Here is an 18,321-nt window from a genome sequence, read left to right on the forward strand (position 1 = left end):
GTAAAGGATATGATATAGCCTTCGTGTTTTATTGAAAAACATGCTATTTTGTAGACCTTTTAATATTTTCATTTTTAATGCACTTATTAGTTTTGAACAATTATGGATTTGTGTTTGTTATTTGAATGGAGAAACTTTTATGAACAATTATGGATTTGTGTTTGTAATTTATATATTAATTATTCCATATACAGAAATATTTGATATTATCAAATAAAATAAAAATATCATAAATTTTTTTTCGACGGAGCTATTTTTCTTTGCAAATAATGTATGAGTGACAAGATAAATGGTTTTTAATAACAGCTAAAGTTCATCAAAAAAAAAAAAAAAAGTAATTGGTTGCATTAATGTTATATTTTCGATGAAAAACTAGGTATTTACGATGGCTTTTAGTCGTCGAAAAAATACATTAATGACAGTCATTGTTCATCGCAAAAGGTATTTGGTCGACCAACTTCCTCGTTTGAAGTTCTATTTTTGACGACAAGACAAGTATTTGTGATGACTTTTAGTTGTCGAAAAAAATACATTAACGATAGTCTTAGTTCATCACAAACTCTATTTGGTTGTCCAACTTCCTCGTATGAAGTTGAATTTGCGACGACAATTATTAAGTACTTACGACGAAGTTTTGCTGTCGAAAATAAGTGTTAGCGATGGCCTTGTCGGCAATATAGTATTACCAACAAGGCTTTTGCCGACAGATGTCGACGGCTTTTTGCCGTCAGTAAAACTCTAGAATCTTTCTATAAAATTTATTCTACCAACAAACTCGTTTGTAACAACTAGAACTTTGGTACTCTAAAGAACTCTTTGGAGAGAAACAACAGTAAACTCATTGTCAAGGAACAAACTCTGTGAAAATCAATTTATAAATTGATCAAGCTTGTAAAAGCATAGGGAAAGATTTTCACCTCTATCTACCTCAATTTTGTTCAATTAATAATGCTTCTTTTATATGGGAGGAATTAGGTTAAGTCGTGAAGCCAACTAATTTGGTTTATTTTTTGCCGCAATCTCGATTGTCCGAACTTTCTATTTAAGTTTCAGTCGAATGAGGGTCTCAAAATAAATTTTCCAATTTCACTCAAGCGAGAATAGGGTCATTCAAGTAGTAAGCCTTATGAATCTTGATTTTTTTTTTTCAACCCTACTCCTTGAGTCAACTCAATATACATACAAACCAAACTATTTAAATACAATCCTCACTAACACTTATTTTGTTACAGGGATTAGTCTAACATAACCTAAAACCTAAAAGGATTTTTTTTTTACATATGATTATATGAATCTAAATGAAAGAGGTCGAAACCATATAGTAGCTAGCCCTTATAAGTTGATAATACATATGTGGCCAATATAGGTTGGATAAGATATGATGCATTCACACGAGCCATGCAAAATTTGGCAAAAAGAAATCACAAAAAAAATAGCTATACAAACTTCACAGATTGTCACCAATCATCATTCCATATCCATTACTGGGCAACCAATAACGTTGTTTTTTCAACTTTGTAGATCATGTTTGGACCAATGTTAGAAAAGAACTTGGCTTTCGCTTGGGTGTGGAAATTTCAAATTTTATTTCTGATAAAAACTGACTTCAAATTTTGCATGTGACATTAACCCACAATGTGGTATTCTTGTGTGTTAGAAAATTTTAGTTGTGAAAGACCAAGATATTGTGGGGCATGCATTCTCATATCCTCACGCTGATCTTGTCTTGTCATTCTTATTGAAGTGCATCACAAAGTTAATCCTTTTTTTTTTTTCTCCTTTGTGGTTTGCCGGAGATCCAAATGGCCGAACTTTTCATCTCGGCCGTCCAATCGAATAATAGGAGTAACATTTTACTTTTTTTCAACTTTTTTCTTGTCAGATGGCTAAGACTTAACTTTTCATCTCGGCCATCCAAAGGGTATCGTATAGGGTCTCAATCATGACGTGCCTACGCTATGGTGAAGTTGTGTTCTTTAAAATGTCATATTTTAGATAAGTCTTGATGTTGTAATAATTAAGAATAAGGTTTTTATTAATTCACATTTAGACCTATCACTAATATCACTTTATTATTTATTATTCATAACTTATCATCTTGATGGTTATGAAATATTTTATGAAGTTAATTGTGACTCTAGTCTTGACTTATTGAATAATTAACCTAGCATTACCGCGCACCCTTGATGCGGTGGTCACTCCACAAGTATAAGTGCTTGTAGGGTGTGGGGTGTGAAGGGCAAGGGCTGAAGTTCAAGTTTTCATAAGAGAGTTTCACACACATATACACTTAGATTATGTTAAAGTAGAAATTCTATCTTGTATAAAAATAAATAAAAATAATAATTAACCTAGCTATCTAACAATTGAATGAGATTAGAATCCTTTCTATTCTCAAAAGATTAGAATCTTTTTCATTTGAAATTGATACATTATATGATTTAGATTAAGTATTCTAATTTTAAATGTGTATTCAATGTCATATTATTTATAATTTTGTCTTATCAAAAAAAAAAAAAATTTAAATGATGTGATATTTTACACGAGTAGCAGCCAAGGGGGTAGGGTAGGTTTAAGTAGATTTCTAACCAAGAAGAAAAAAAAACAACAACAGTAAAATGTACTTGGGGTCGGCAACAGCCTAACAAGAAATATGCCTAGCAGTATTAAACAGCACCGCAATATTTTATAGCCATTTGAAATTTTGCATGCATTTTGTGTACTTAACTGCTTAACATGCCCTTCTGATCTACTTTTAGGCAACAATAATATATATATATATGGAGGGGTAAGATACCCCTCTAAACCCTCTATCCCTTCCAAATCCCCTCAATTTTAGTTCCTCCAAATTAAGGAATTTGGAAAAGGATTGGTTCCACTAATATTAGAATTTTTTTAAAATTGTTAATTTTGTCCTTATGATGTTAATTTAATGTCAATATCTTTAAATAAAATTCTCCTTCCTATTTTAATTTCTAAAATATCCAAACAAAACAGATGAATGTCTATATTCCATCTCCAACTTAAAATTTTATTTTATGAATGAAGCAAAAGGAAGGGAATACAAACATACAATTCCCCTCCCATTTCCTCTCTTTTCAAACTTTCAAATACACCATAAGTGGAACTAACAACCACAATCCTATTTTTATAACTCAGATTCAACTTGGGCTAATTAGAATCAACCCAAAAAGAGTTGACTTAAGCCCATTGAACTATTTATCTAACCAAGGCCCTTTCAATTGCATCAAGCTTCATAGCAATTTTTCCTTGAAGTGAGAATATAGTACAAAGGAAAAAGAAGACTTAATATCAAAGATATGTAAACCAAGCCATAACGAATATGGAATTTAATATAAATTATATATTTTTTTTTTTTGAGAATCATATAAATTATATTTTTGATTTATGGAATTTAATATAATTTTTTTTTTTGAGAATCATATAAATTATATTTTTGATTCCTTAGATTTTGAATGATTTTAGTCTCTTAAATCACAACCACAATCATAAGTGGAACTAACACACCATAAGTGGAACTAACAACCACAATCCTATTTTTGTAACTCAGATTCAACTCGGGCTAATCATAATCAACCCAAAAAGAGTTGACTTAAGCCTATTGAACTATTTATCTAACCAAGGCCCTTTCAATTGCGTCAAGCTTCATAGCAATTTTGCCTTGAAGTGAGAATGTAGTACCAAGGAAAAAGAAGACTTAATATCAAAGATATGTAAACCAAGCCATAACGAATATGGAATTTAATATAAATTTTTTTTTTTTTAGAATCATATAAATTATATTTTTGATTCCTTAGATCTTGAATGATTTTAGTCTCTTAAATTTTAAAATGTAACAATATAGTCCTTTTGTTTATTTTTCATTAATATGTTGCTTAATTATCTAACACTAATAAAATGTTGAGCACCTTATATTTAAGGGACCAAAATGAAATGATCCCATGTGTAAAAGACGAAATTCAAACCAATACAATATTTAAATTTTAAAGAACCAAAATTTAACTAACCCATATGTTAAGTTTGTAATTTAGCAACGCCGACATTAGCTAAAAAGGTTGCATCAACAACATATAGCCATGTAAACAATAAATGGACAAAAAAAAAAAGGGAACAAATTTGTTCCCTTTTTTAAATTTACTAAATCAAAGTCCAACAAACCCCAAATGTAAGAGATCAAAAATCAAGTTATCTTAGATTTTATATTTCATTAAACCTTTAGAGTTATAATTAGGAGGTTTCCTCGATCTAATCAATAATTATTTCATGTATATGATATATTTATTTTCCTTATGGATACCACATTTTATAAAAAGAAATATGCATATATATGATGCATGAGATACTACAATAGAGCCCATACATTATACAAACTAGCATTTAACCCGCACAATGTGCGGGAACATTTAACATATTTAAAATACCATCAATTTAACATAACAATACAATAAAATTCATTGAAATTCATTTGGGTAATGCAGTACATCCATCATTTGTTCTACTTGTAAGTATAATTTTTACACTCTTGACCGTATATTGGGTGAAAATATTAAAGCCTATAAACATGTTCCCATCTTTTTCTGAAGTTCCAAAAGCTTCTAACAATATTTAAGGCACTCAACATGATGTACAATAGTTAATATTTTTAATAAAGGCTTGTTAATGTCAATCACTTCAAAAAAAACAAAAATGACAATTGTGTAATATAGAGTTAGGTTCAATAACAATGCCAAAAGTTCAAAATTCCCCAATAGCAGAAAATTAAGTCTAAGATCTCTTTAACCAAAAAACAATTTAGTTAGATTAGCCATATTCTAGCCATGATGCACTGAAGTGCCAGCTCTATTTCACTCGGATGAATTGAAACATCACCATTCACCTGCAAAAACTTATAGCACATATGAACCCCCACAAATGTAGTCCATCTTGAACATGCCAACTCCAAAGGTATACACAATAGGAACAAACTGGATTCTTTGGTGTGGTAAAAGGTGATTGTTGTCCTACTCGAGGAAATAGCATAATGAAGACCTATTTAAACATAACCTTTGAAAAGATAGAAACTAATACAACCTTTTGAGCCCCATGTTCCAAAAAATTCTTTCAATAGTAGAAGTGAACATATATTCATAATCCATTCAAACTATTTCTATTGATCTATAACAATCACGAAAACTAAGGAGAGCATATTCAATAATATTAAAAGGTAAAATTCCAACATATAGATACAAAGAAACAATATTTTAATTTCTATTAGTATAAACACTTTAAGAAGAAAAATTTAAATGTGGAAAAACCAAAATCAAACCTTTATGGAAAAGAAAAGAAAAAAAAAACCACCTTAAATTCTCTAAATTTGATGGTTTGAATCTAAATGACTTTGATAGAGTAACTAATTGATAAGAGAAAGCATAGCTGATAGTTCAAAGGAATTCAGATGTACTTAAAAGTAGTATAAGATCTTTTATAGCTAACACTTAGCACTAAGCAACAGAATCACTTACACCTCTGCTAGGAAAATCCAAATTGGAAGGTAGATGCCTAAGATTGATGTTCTATTCTTAAATAGATAAAAATGCATCGAACATAGTTAATGATTGCAACTTTTAATACACAAACAGCATCTAAATTAAATCTCTAAAAGCCATAAAAGAACAAAAGAACCTAAAGAAAATTGGAAAAAATAAATAAATACATATTTTTTCCCCTTCCAAGTTACACTTTGCATCTTTTGTAGTCCGAATTCTAAGAATGCATCTTACAATCCCAGCCACCAAATTTCCACCATGGAAGTTTCAAGTGTGTAATGGTCATAAGCACTATAGTGTCAATCAAATTTTTATTAATAATTAAAAGCACATAATTCTTGTAATTCAAGCAGTTTTATTTTTTTGATAAGTTGTAATTCAAATAGTTCTTTAGAAATTTTTACAAAATCTGTCCAAAGTTGAAGCACATACATGCTGGAGGAATTGCATCTAAAATCTCATTTTGAACAAATTTAAACACATCAATTAGTTAGACTTATACATTAGAGAACATGATTGGTGCTAAAATTCCTTCTTTTCACTAACTATAGACATTTCCTTCACTTCAGATAGACTATTATTTCTACATCAATTTCATAATTTTTTTTTTTTTTTAAATAAAATTTTAGGCAGGAAGAAACTTCTTAATGTATGAATGATTCAACATAGTTCTCCAATTCACCTGAGACACTCTACACATACCATGTCCTCCCTATTCCTAAATTTTTCTTTCTTTCTTTTTGACCCTTTCCCACATAAGTATAAAATTTAAAATGCATAGTAGAAAGAAAAACACATACACATTATTGAACAAACAGTATAAAAATAAATAAATAAATAAATTGCAGGTGATACACGACAGCTTATTTTATAGCATGAAGAGATTATGTATCAGGCTTCAATCCGAGATTGGAGGGATCAATTTGTATTTATTAAAATCTGTAACTGGATTAACAAATTATCACCAAATTCTAGGCACATAATTTGTTAGATGGGTTAGTAGTATTGTTAAGTTTTTGTAAATACATTTGTTTTGGAGGCTTTTGTTGCTATTCTTTCTTGAAGGTGCCGGAGCTTATGTGTTTTTTTCAATAAAAGTTTCTTACGGAATTCTTAAAAAAAATAAATAAATAATTAACTATAGCATTAAAAAACCCAAACAAAGGTTCTTTTTTACCTTGACAGGTCCACAGTTCGACTTGAGGTTAATCTTCTGCGTTAGTGCTATATTCCTGAAATCATTCACGACGTTAAAAGACAAATAGAGAATATAAACTAAAAAGACAAAGCTTTGATACAGAAACCCAAAAACCCAAAACACAAATCTATCCCAAAAACCTAAAACCGAACCAAAATACCCAAAACTAAGTCATAAATCTTAGTTATATTCAAATCGAAGGAAAGGAAAAAATTCTGGCTTTGATATAGAAACCCAAACCAAAATACAAATCTAACCCAAAAAACTAAAACCCAACCAAAATACCCAAAACTAAGTCATGAAACCCAATTTAAGATTTTAGCATTTGGTTCATTTTCAAATATTCTAAAAAGATTAGACATACTAAAACAAAATATACTGACCATATTGGAACTCTTAACTCTTCCAATTAGAAAGTAACAATTTGTCAATGCCACCCTCCCTTGAAATCAACATAGCTAAATAAGCATATCCATAAATAAAAGAATTTGTGCAAAAAGTATAGCAAGCTAATAAGAAAACAATTGTAACTAATCATAAAATTCAGCAAATTTAGACCACATTTGGTAACATAAAAATTCATGACAGCAGTAATATGCAAGTCCATAAGACATTTATCAGTTCATAAGACGGGAATTGATTCTAAAACCACACTGCTAGTCGATCATTGTGGTTCTTTGTTGCTATGTTGTAGCATTATTCACAGATTGCTATTCTACACCTAGTCTAGTGCTAGTGTGTTAGTGATTTGGCCATTTGGTCAACTGACTGGCTAATATACTTATTGTGGGTCCAAATGCGAACACCCAATACTAAGAGAATTTTTTTGAATAAATAGCTTTCTCTTTTTGTTTTCCTAAGCTCTGTTTTTTCAGATTTGATAAACTCAATAACTTATAAAGAATAAAATAAAATAAAAAATCTTCATTAACACATACCTATACAATTATACAAATAAAACCAAACAGGCAATTAAGCTAAAGCTAAACCAAATCTACTAAAAAAACCTAGATAGCAAAAAAAGCAGAACTTGAAACTTACACATGAAAGCAAAGAGCATAAAAGCAAGAGCTGTAGGCTTGTTGACTCCAAGTTGCTTAAGATTTTGCTGATCTCTCAATGGTGTAGACCAAGAATGAAACTGTTTCTGTGGCTTCTACATTTGCTTCTAATCAAGAAGGAATCAATAAAATAAGACTAATAGCATTCTTTTACTCTGATTTTGTGCTAAAGTTTAAATTTCAATAATTCCATTCACTCAAATTCTTTTCTTTGTCATCCAAATTTTACATGGGTCATTATCAAAGTTAGGGCCCATGGATTCCAGGATATAGATGTGTATTTGGTAGTGGGGCTGTGGGGTAGTGTTTAAGAGCCTCCCAATCAATTGCATAGCCATGAAAAAAAATATGTACATGCTATGTAATACTACCAATTGCCTCACATTTGTTTCATAATTCATTTTTTCCACCATGTTGATATCTTCTAGACTTCATCCTTGAAATTTTTAGTTCAAATTCATTGTTCATAAATGAATAAATCATTTAGATTTATCATGGTATGAGGGCGGCAAAAATTGAATCCAATCATCACTAATTAAGTCTAAAAGGGATTTCATTGAACATGTGGAATGCAATAAAAACAAATATATAGAATATCAAAATAACATATATAGAACAATGCAAATTTTCATCTGCATTCAAAGAAACCCAAAAATTCATATCAGCTCCCATTTAGTAACACCATAGACACAGCAGCAAGCAACGAAACATATATTGTAGGATTCCAAGATTATATTAGCTTACCAATAAAAGCTATTGTGGCCCATTTCATTGTTGCATAACCCCCCATCATTGAAATTTTTTAGTCTTACGGTGCAGGAGGCTGGCCTGACAGTGGCAGTGTCCTTCAGATTTCTCTCTCTCTATATGCTGGACCCAAAAAACTCGCTGACCCTGAGATTTCTGTCTTTAGCGGCTGTTCTAGAATGCATAATAACCTCTCTCTCTTTTTTTCTATTCCAAGCTAAGATGGGTTAGATTGTAAGAGATGCTATTGGTTGTTGATTAAAGAGAAGAGGTCTGTTCAATTTCTGAAGAGGCAAAATTGGTTTGCGCTTTTGGATTTTCTTTTTTCCTCTGTCTGTTGGTTAGGAACGGAACATGCATACAGTAATAAAGTGGGCCGAATTGAAGATGGCAGAAAATGGTAAATTACACAACAGAGAGAGAATCTGAAATAGGAAAATTAACAACGCTATTCTGAAATCTACAAACCATAACAGAAAATCCCAAAACATCAAAGCAAATATCTAAATCTATACCTACCCAACCAAAATACCCAAAAACTAAGTCATATTTCATTAAGTCATATTTCATACCCAGATATAAGAAAGGGGAAAAAAAATTACCGGTGGTAGTTTCGGCGATCTGATGATGGCAGGTAAATGGCCAGATCGACGGAGTTAATGAAACTTAAATTTCTCTTCCTCAATCTCAATTCCTGTGTGTGCCTGCGGTTTCGGTGTTCTGAGTCTGGCAAGGGAACGGATGGCGGCGGAAAAACTGACCATAACGGTGGAACTTAGATATTTCTCTCTTAACACCGTACAAACTCTGTCTCTCTTAGTGAACTCCCCCTCTCTATCCCAGTCTTTTTTCTTTTGATTTGTACCGAAACGATTATCCCTCTTACGAACTCTATCTCACGATTTCGGTTTGCGTATTAGAGAGTGGCAGCGTGAAGAAAAACGGATGATGGTGGCAGATTTACTCTCTCCCAGTCCCCACTCCGTGCCTTTTACCGTTCTGCCTATGCTTTTGATTTCATCGCCTCTCTCTTTCTCTGCTTCTTTCTCCGTGTACTCATCGCCTCTCTCTGTCTCTATCGTGGTACATTTAAGTTCAACCGGTTAATTTTTTTTTTTTTTTTACTTAATGAGAGGCTTTTAAACGGTGTTGTAGCAATACCAACCAATATAATGTATCACTTTTTTAAGTCATACGTGTCAAAATTTTAGATAGCCTTTTTCCCTAACGTAGCAGCATTTTCTTAAAGACTTCTGTTATTATATATAGTATTAAATTAGATTAGATTAGATTAGATAAATCCGCATATATCGGATGTATGAAAAAAAAAAAAGTTTTCAATAATCCTATTACTACTACTAATACCCGAATGCTTAATTAATCTTTATCAGATATATCTAGGAATAACTACTATATAACTGATATTAGGCAATGCAAGACCTAGCAAGTAATCTGAATTCCAAAAGATTGGGCAATGAAATTGACCACAGCGATAAATTACCTCAACCAGAAACTTATCTCCCATAAGATTCAAACACTATTAGCTTATTACTGAAAAGGGACCATAGCAGCAAAACTGCAAAGCATGCATGAAAGAAGCCAAATGAACAATGAATTTTCTTAATCTGAAATCTAATTTGAGACAGTCATATGTACTCATATATACCATCTAAGTAAGAATATAAGACTTTAACTTCCAACAAGTTTAGCTACACCTTTATTTAATGTCTTTTTATTAGAGGTGAATTTTTATAAATCAACCATTGGATTACATTTTCTTCTTATAACCTTCATACTTGCAAAATTTCTATAAAATTAAAGATCAATAGCTATGTCATCAATAAATTGTTTAAATTTCAAGTTTTTGTAATTTAAAATTATACATAAAATATAATCTTATAGGTTATATAGTAAATAATATCTGATTGATATAAAATTTGACATGTGTATTAAGAGTGTAAAGAACATGCAATCCAATGGTTAGGTTTTCGAAATATATAGTAATGTTAATGATATTAAGTAAGATTGTAGGTTTAGGCTACAACCAATTTTATAACTAAACTTTGTCTTTATAATATTATTATCTTTGCGGAAAATCATGGTCCTAAAATATCATGTTGTCAGCAAAGGAGGGGAGGCATTCTAGTCCGACACTGTTGTTTGGAGGGGCAGAGAGCTTTCAACCTCCTTAGTTTCAGAACTCCTTTCTGCAACAATCTTTGACATTCCAAACATCTGAAATTGTATATGAACTAAACAATTAGTACAAGTACAAACAGGAAAAGCAATGAAGAAACAAATTTGGGGAATGGAATAAGTAGCATCAAGTTGAAAGAGTGATTCAACCTTCTTCAGGGTCTTCTGGAAGCAATTTTTGTGTTCATCCATAGATGCATGGATGAACTCATCAATGTGGTCCTTCAAATCGTCCAAGAAAGCGGCATCGTCATTCTTCTTTGTGTGACATGAAGGGATGACTGCAGCAGCAGGTGATGGCTGCTTTTCAGGTTGATTTTTCTGTGCTTCCATCCTCAGTTAGCTGATAATAAGTTACTCCATATAAACACAAATCTAATCAAACAACTTTGATGAGATGAAACTAGCAGCTTTGCTTAATAACCATCCATCACTTTGAAGTACATCATAGTCAGGTCAATACACTCAATTCCTTTTTATTCATTTCATTTAGAATCTTTACAAACCAATTAGCAATATATTATTCTAGAATTAACAGAATAATCCAAATAACATGCTATGCATTAAAAATAAAATAGTTGAGAACACAGAACTGCCATGCAATCATGGTGTCCTCCTATGTGCGTAGGATCCAAGTATAATATAAACACAACTTATTTGAACTTGTTACAGAGAATGTTTTTCTTTCTTTTATTTTTATTTTTATTTTTTATGTTGTGGGGGGGGGGGGTGTTGATACAATAATATGATGGTTTAGATGTCAAGCTGAGTTCAGATACACAGCACCTAATCAACCCTCAGCACACTACAGAACAAGCTAAGTCAAGGTAATTATGAAATACACAGACATTTGAAAAGCAAGATAGCCCTTTAAAAATCATTTGGTAACATAGTGAGAAAATTTCACATTGTTGGAAATTACAAAAGCAAGATATCTTACTTTCACTGATATTATTACAAAGACCACTTAAAAGGCATTGATATTGATAATTTTCATGTTTCCGGGTTTAATTTATATAAAACAAGAGAGCCAACAAAAAATGTTTGATATCTTAATGAAAAATAACGACCAATTATTTTCTTCCTATTAATTTGTCTAGGGGATGTAAAAGAGGGATTTCTAGTCTAAAGGCAGGGATGAGCTTTCTCACTATACAATGACCACTACAAACGAATGACCAACAACAACAGAGGAGAAGGAGGAGGAGGAGGAGTAGGAGCTAGCTTAATTGAAGAAAAGAAATTCTGAGTTCATATTTTAGACTGTTTCCCTCAATCCACAAACATCACACCCATTAATATTATTAACCCCAACACACCCACAACTAATGGCACTAATCCCACCAATCAATAGTTTCCACCACAACCATCACCATTGGACATCCAATGAAACAATAATACCACCCCAACAAAAAACAATCACCACAAAACAACATCACCACCACCCAACACAACAAATAGAACCATCCCCACCCCAATGATCACCTTCAGCCATGACTGTCGAAATGGGTGGCAAATGAGCCTGTTTCAGCGGGGTTTGGATAATGTCATAAAAATATCTGGTATACAAGTATACATTTGCCCATTTAAACCCATCTTCTCAAATAGGCATATAAGAATTTAGTTATCTAACACGAAGATAGAGATTGTCATAAACATTCTCCCACTTTTGAATTGCCGAAACAAGAACTTTATGTGAGAGTCAATTAATACCATGCTGTCAATCTCACCATCACCACAAACACCTGTAGACTGCCATTATCTCCATTAGCTCCACCGCCAAAAACAGCATTGTCTACCCATATATCACCACTCACCACCCTTTTCATATCCACCAACACCATACCACCAAACCCCAATTCCTCTTATTTCAAATAAAATAGCTAAATTTTCTTTCTTTACTTATATTCAAACAAACCCCACATGCTATTCCTCTCACATCTCATAAAGAAACTTAGGAAAGCAAACCCAAAACAGAAACATAATTTCCATACAAACAGCGGTATAATAAAACTGATCAGGTTTCAATTTTGATCACATAATCATTGTGAAAATTATACAATCTGTAGGATATCCAAGCCAAATTTCAACTCACAAATGCATGTTTATTAGCTCTGAATGAAGTCCCAAATAACATTCTCTCTAACTTCTAAATGTGAAAACTGAAAATACCCAATTGCATATTTATTAGCTAATGCCTTTAAAAGTTAGAACTTTTAATAAAAACCAAGATTTCATCCACAAAATTCATTGAGAAAAGTCACAGAATCAAACATACCTTTTATCGAACACAAGGCATGCAATCAAGTGAAGCTTAAAAAAAATAGAGCTTTCAGTTGTGACAAGACCAACCGCCTTAGCTTTTATTTGACAAAAGGGAAATGAGTTGTGATAGGGTACGTATTGTATACTTCTATAGCTGCAGAGTTGTGAACGTGTCTGTGAATTATGTGGAATAAGCATTTATGGTCAGAGTCAAAGTTAAGAACTTTTGACTTTTCATGGGGTAGGTCAATAGTTTGTTGACATGTGGATTGGATTTTGTATATTGCAGGTGGTTGAAATAATCTAATATTTGCTTGGGAAAGAAGTTTAGACTTGATAATTTTTAAGGTAAATTACAAATGACAAGACTTAGTACAGTACTTAGGTGCTGTTCTTAGATTTCCATCTTATGATTCTGTCGCATGAATTTTTTTTCTTGGGATGAAAGTGAATTTTTTAGTTAATTAGCCACATGGCTGAATCTTAAGAGAACAACCTAAGGAAGAACACTTAAAGTATTGTACTTAAGTTTTGTCCAATTACAAATACTAACTAACTTTTTAGTTAATATACAATTCATCCATTTTGTTAATATTCATCAAAATTAATCCATTAAGGACCCCAAAACAATGAAGTTTGTATTAAACAAAGTTGAAAGTTTATGGTGTAATTTTGACTAATAGTAATGCGTGACTGAATTTAACAAATTTTAAAATCAGAGGATTGAATTGAATGAAAGCAAAGTAAGAGAAATTAATTGAATTTTAATCAAAGTTAGAGGGTCCAATATATAAAAATTTCTATTAAAAACAAAAGGCTAACAAAATACAATTCTATATTGCTTGGAGTGGAAGTTTGGCCGTGATTTTTTATTTTTTTGGGGATAAAGTTTGGCCGTTAATTGATAGATTAATCGTTAAAAAAAAAATTAATGAGATATTTACTTAAGCGATGCCGTTTATATCAATTACTGGTAAGTAGCAGCAATTTTTAGATAGATCTGTTCATCATCATGATGGGCCCAAGAAACCTATTGGCCCGATAAGGATGGTTGGTTTCGACAAATGGGCTAGTGGAATGCAGGCCCAATAGTTTAAAAATAGAAAATTTATTGCATTTTCAACTATATTGTTATGATACAGAAAGTAAAGAGACTACATTCGACCTTAATTTAATCAAATTTAATTTGGGTTGAGTTTTTTTAATCCTGATTTTCAACCCAAGTCCGCCCATGGCCTAAAAAAATCCATGCACATATATTCTTGGAGTATTTTTCATTACTATTTCTTAGGATATATCATAAAATACTTTGAGAATTAAGGACTATTAAGTGACAATTGGATCCTTGATAACTTGTGCTGAACCTGACAAATAGTTGAAGGTTGATGTACATACGACTTGTAGTTTTAGACTGTTCAAGTATTCACTTAAGTGTTAGCACGTGAGAAGTTAGTTAAGGCCTGTAGCTTGCACGTGTAATAGTTTGTTAGTTCTGTTAGTTAGTTAGTTTTGTGTTCACACCTGTATAAGCCAGTATATATATGTATTGCTTGTATTCCTGAATCAATGAATGAAACATACCGTTTTCAATTCCTGAATTTGTGATAAATAAACCAGATACAGGAGAAAAAACAGTTATTTTACCACTATCTGGAAGAAAGAAAACCACAATTTCAAATTTCCAAAAATTTTATTTCTTTTCCTTCTTTTGAAGATTATAAAAGACAAAAAAAAAAAAGGAGAAAAACTTCATACTTTATTTTTTATGTGCGGTGCTCTTCCCTATTTTTCATAACTATAATTTTACATATTTGTTTTATAATGTAATGTAGACTAATAATTTTTTAACATTAAAAAATTACTTACATGAATAATAAAAGGAAAGAACAAAAAGCAAAAGTTGTAAAAGAAGTAATGCATTATACAAATACACAGAAAGTGATGAAAGAACTGACTTATATATATATATATACCTCATCCCTGCCCATCTCGACTACTTTCTCGTCAAGATCTCCGTCTTTGACATGAAACTCGTTAAACAGCGTGAACAGAGAAACTGAGGACAGGAGTTTCACCTCCAGATCATCCATCACCAGGTATGGAGCTTCTTTCACTTCACTGGATAGGTGGCAGTTCAGTCCGGAATGCATGTACGACCCAACCGAGGGACTTATATTTATAATGCTGTCGTGAATGTTTGCCAAGCTACCAAGCATTATGTCCGGTTTGAGAATCCTGATGAGATTTCCGACGGGTACGCAGAGAATTTTGGAGAAGAAGTCGACGAAATCTTTGCCGGCTTCAGCAAATAGCACTCGGTTACTGCTTTTATGTATAAAGAGCTTCAAGCTCACTTTGGAAGGCAGAGCTGTTTCAATTTTCACTGAGAATTTTCGAAAATTATATGTAGCTGTGTTTTTCTTTTTTCTTTTTTTGTTTGCTGAATATGTGGCTGTGTTTGTTAGGTGGAGTATGGCTCTATATATAGGCAGAACTGTTTGCAACGCAGATTGGAGGTCACTGGCTTCTCCGCGTTAGTGACCATCCGGGGAAAAAAAAAAAAAAACACTATATATATATATATATGTGTATATATAAAATAATAGGGTAAATCAGAGAAAAAATTCAATTAATTTTTAAATTAAAATTTGAGTCTAATTTTGCATCATGTATCTAATTTAATCTAAATTTAAAATTTTGTGACAAATAAGTTAATTTAGTGTAAAAATTAAATTTCAATTAGAGTTTATTTTTGTATCACGTGTTTCATTTAATCTAAAATTTTATATTTTTGTGTTAAATTAATTAATTTAGTATAGAAAACAATGAGCCCAATATAATAAACCATAAAAAACATAATTGTGGGGCCCGAAATCTGAGGTCCCAGCCCACTTAGTATTAGAAGCCCAAGCCCAAGCCCAGGCCGAGGAGCCTTACTGCTAAAGACGCGCAATGAAAGCTCCTCGAAGGTCCAAGGATGTGGCCGAGGACGACTTTGCGCCCAACATCTTGCGGAGAGGCCTGAAGAAAAGGACAAATTCAATACAAGATAAGCACAAGGGAGAAAGCTGCCAACGCTTTAATGTGGAGCCCATCGCCTGACAAACCCATACTGATACTATGCTGTCCAGTTTTTCCCAACCACTCTGATGTGAGGATTGACAAGACAAGTAACCACCCTGAACAATGAGAAACGGACACGTGGGTGAAGAGTGGGAAGGAAATACTAGTATAAAAGGGAAGCTCGTCGCATTGACAAAGGGGGGGCTTCCCAGGAACCAGAGAGAAGGGGGAGAACGAACTCATAAAAATGAGGATGGTGAGGACGAGACGCTCCTCGGACCAATTCCGAGGAGATAGATCTTCACACCCCTTCCGTGTAAGGCTTAGCCACTCAGGCCAAACCCATCTTCGGATGGGCTTCCATGGAAATCCTGACAAAACCGTTGCCCAACGACCAAGGTCTAGCCTTTTCCAAACCCACTCTCTACAAATCATATTGTTTGGACCCTTTACACACAAGCCCAATGTCTTCCTTGGGTCGTAAAAATCGTGTCCCTACAATTGGCGCCGTCTGTGGGGAAGGCTTGCGCGTTGGTGCAGGTGGCGGTGGAGTCAACTCTCTAGCAAGCAGAGGTTCGCGGAGTTTCCTCCATCTGTGGCGACATGCAGTTGTTGCCTTGACATAAATTTCTGCCAGGGGTTACGCCTTACAATGCCAACGGCGCGGATAGCTCCAGGGGCTTCTGACCTTAAGCCGGCTCTCCCCGCCTTGGTCTAGGGGCTCACGTTCGAAAAATAAACAAGCAAAAAAGAAATCTTACAAGTTTTGGACAGAACTAAGGCCTTGCATGGTCCTCGGACTTAAGCCTATGGGGAAACCAAGTACATAAAAGAAATCTTACAAGTTTTGGACAGAACCAAGGCCTTGCATGGTCCTCGGACTCAAGCCTATGGGGAAACGAAGTACAAAAAAGAAATCTTACAAGTTTTGGACAGAACCAAGGCCTTACATGGTCCTCGGACTCAAGCCTATGGGGAAACCAAGTACATAAAAAGAAATCTTACAAGTTTTGGACAGAACCAAGGCCTTGCATGGTCCTCGGACTCAAGCCTATGGTGAAACCAAGTACATAAGAGAAAAACCACAAGTTTTGGACAGAACCAAGGCCTTGCATGGTCCTCGGACTCAAGCCTATGGGGAAACCAAGTACATAAAAGAAATCTTAAAAGTTTTGGACAGAACCAAGGCCTTGCATGGTCCTCGAACTCAAGCCTATGGGGAAACCAAGTACATAAAAGAAATCTTACAAGTTTTGGACAGAACCAAGGCCTTGCATGGTCCTCGGACTCAAGCCTATGGGGAAACCAAGTACATAAGAGAAAAACCACAAGTTTTGGACAGAATCAAGGCCTTGCATGGTCCTCGGACTCAAGCCTATGGGGAAACCAAGTACATAAAAGAAATCTTACAAGTTTTGGACAGAACCAAGGCCTTGCATGGTCCTCGGACTCAAGCCTATGGGGAAACCAAGTACATAAGAGAAAAACCACAAGTTTTGGACAGAACCAAGACCTTGCATGGTCCTCGGACTCAAGCCTATGGGGAAACCAAGTACATAAGAGAAAACCACAAGTTTTGGACAGAACCAAGGCCTCGCATGATCCTCGGACTCAAGCCTATGGGGAAACCAAGTACATAAAAGAAATCTTACAAGTTTTGGACAGAACCAAGGCCTTGCATGGTCCTCGGACTCAAGCCTATGGGGAAACCAAGTACAAAAAAGAAATCTTACAAGTTTTGGACAGAACCAAGGCCTTGCATGGTCCTCGGACTCAAGCCTATGGGGAAACCAAGTACATAAGAGAAAAAACCACAAGTTTTGGACAGAACCAAGGCCTTGCATGGTCCTCGGACTCAAGCCTATGGGGAAACCAAGTACATAAAAGAAATCTTACAAGTTTTGGACAGAACCAAGGCCTTGCATCGTCCTCGGACTCAAGCCTATGGGGAAACCAAGTACAAAAAAGAAATCTTACAAGTTTTGGACAGAGCCAAGGCCTTGCATTGGACAGAGCCAAGGCCTTGCATGGTCCTCGAACTCAAGCCTATGGGGAAACCAAGTACAAAAAAGAAATCTTACAAGTTTTGGACAGAACCAAGGCCTTGCATGGTCCTCGGACTCAAGCCTATGGGGAAACCAAGTACATAAGAGAAAAACCACAAGTTTTGGACAGAACCAAGGCCTTGCATAGTCCTCGGACTCAAGCCTATGGGGAAACCAAGTACATGAAAGAAAAAACTATG

General features: G+C 33.7%; 1 long non-coding RNA gene across 4 annotated transcripts; it reads right to left on the bottom strand.

Annotated features, from left to right (window-relative positions):
• Positions 1-4,643: 4,643 nt before the first annotated feature.
• On the bottom strand, positions 4,644-9,646 carry LOC115992186. Of its 4 annotated transcripts, XR_004092439.1 has the most exons (5): positions 9,155-9,646; positions 8,550-8,699; positions 7,786-7,909; positions 6,724-7,186; positions 4,644-4,897 (listed from the first exon to the last, which is right to left on the bottom strand). It is a non-coding gene; the product is annotated as an uncharacterized LOC115992186 (long non-coding RNA). The 4 variants fall into 4 exon arrangements; XR_004092437.1 differs by lacking the exon at positions 8,550-8,699 and having other exon boundaries at positions 6,724-6,778; XR_004092436.1 differs by lacking the exon at positions 8,550-8,699.
• Between the last annotated feature and the right edge of the window lie 8,675 nt (positions 9,647-18,321).

This window comes from Quercus lobata, chromosome 1 (genome assembly GCF_001633185.2).
Source record: "Quercus lobata isolate SW786 chromosome 1, ValleyOak3.0 Primary Assembly, whole genome shotgun sequence".
Classification (NCBI taxonomy): Eukaryota; Viridiplantae; Streptophyta; class Magnoliopsida; order Fagales; family Fagaceae; genus Quercus; species Quercus lobata.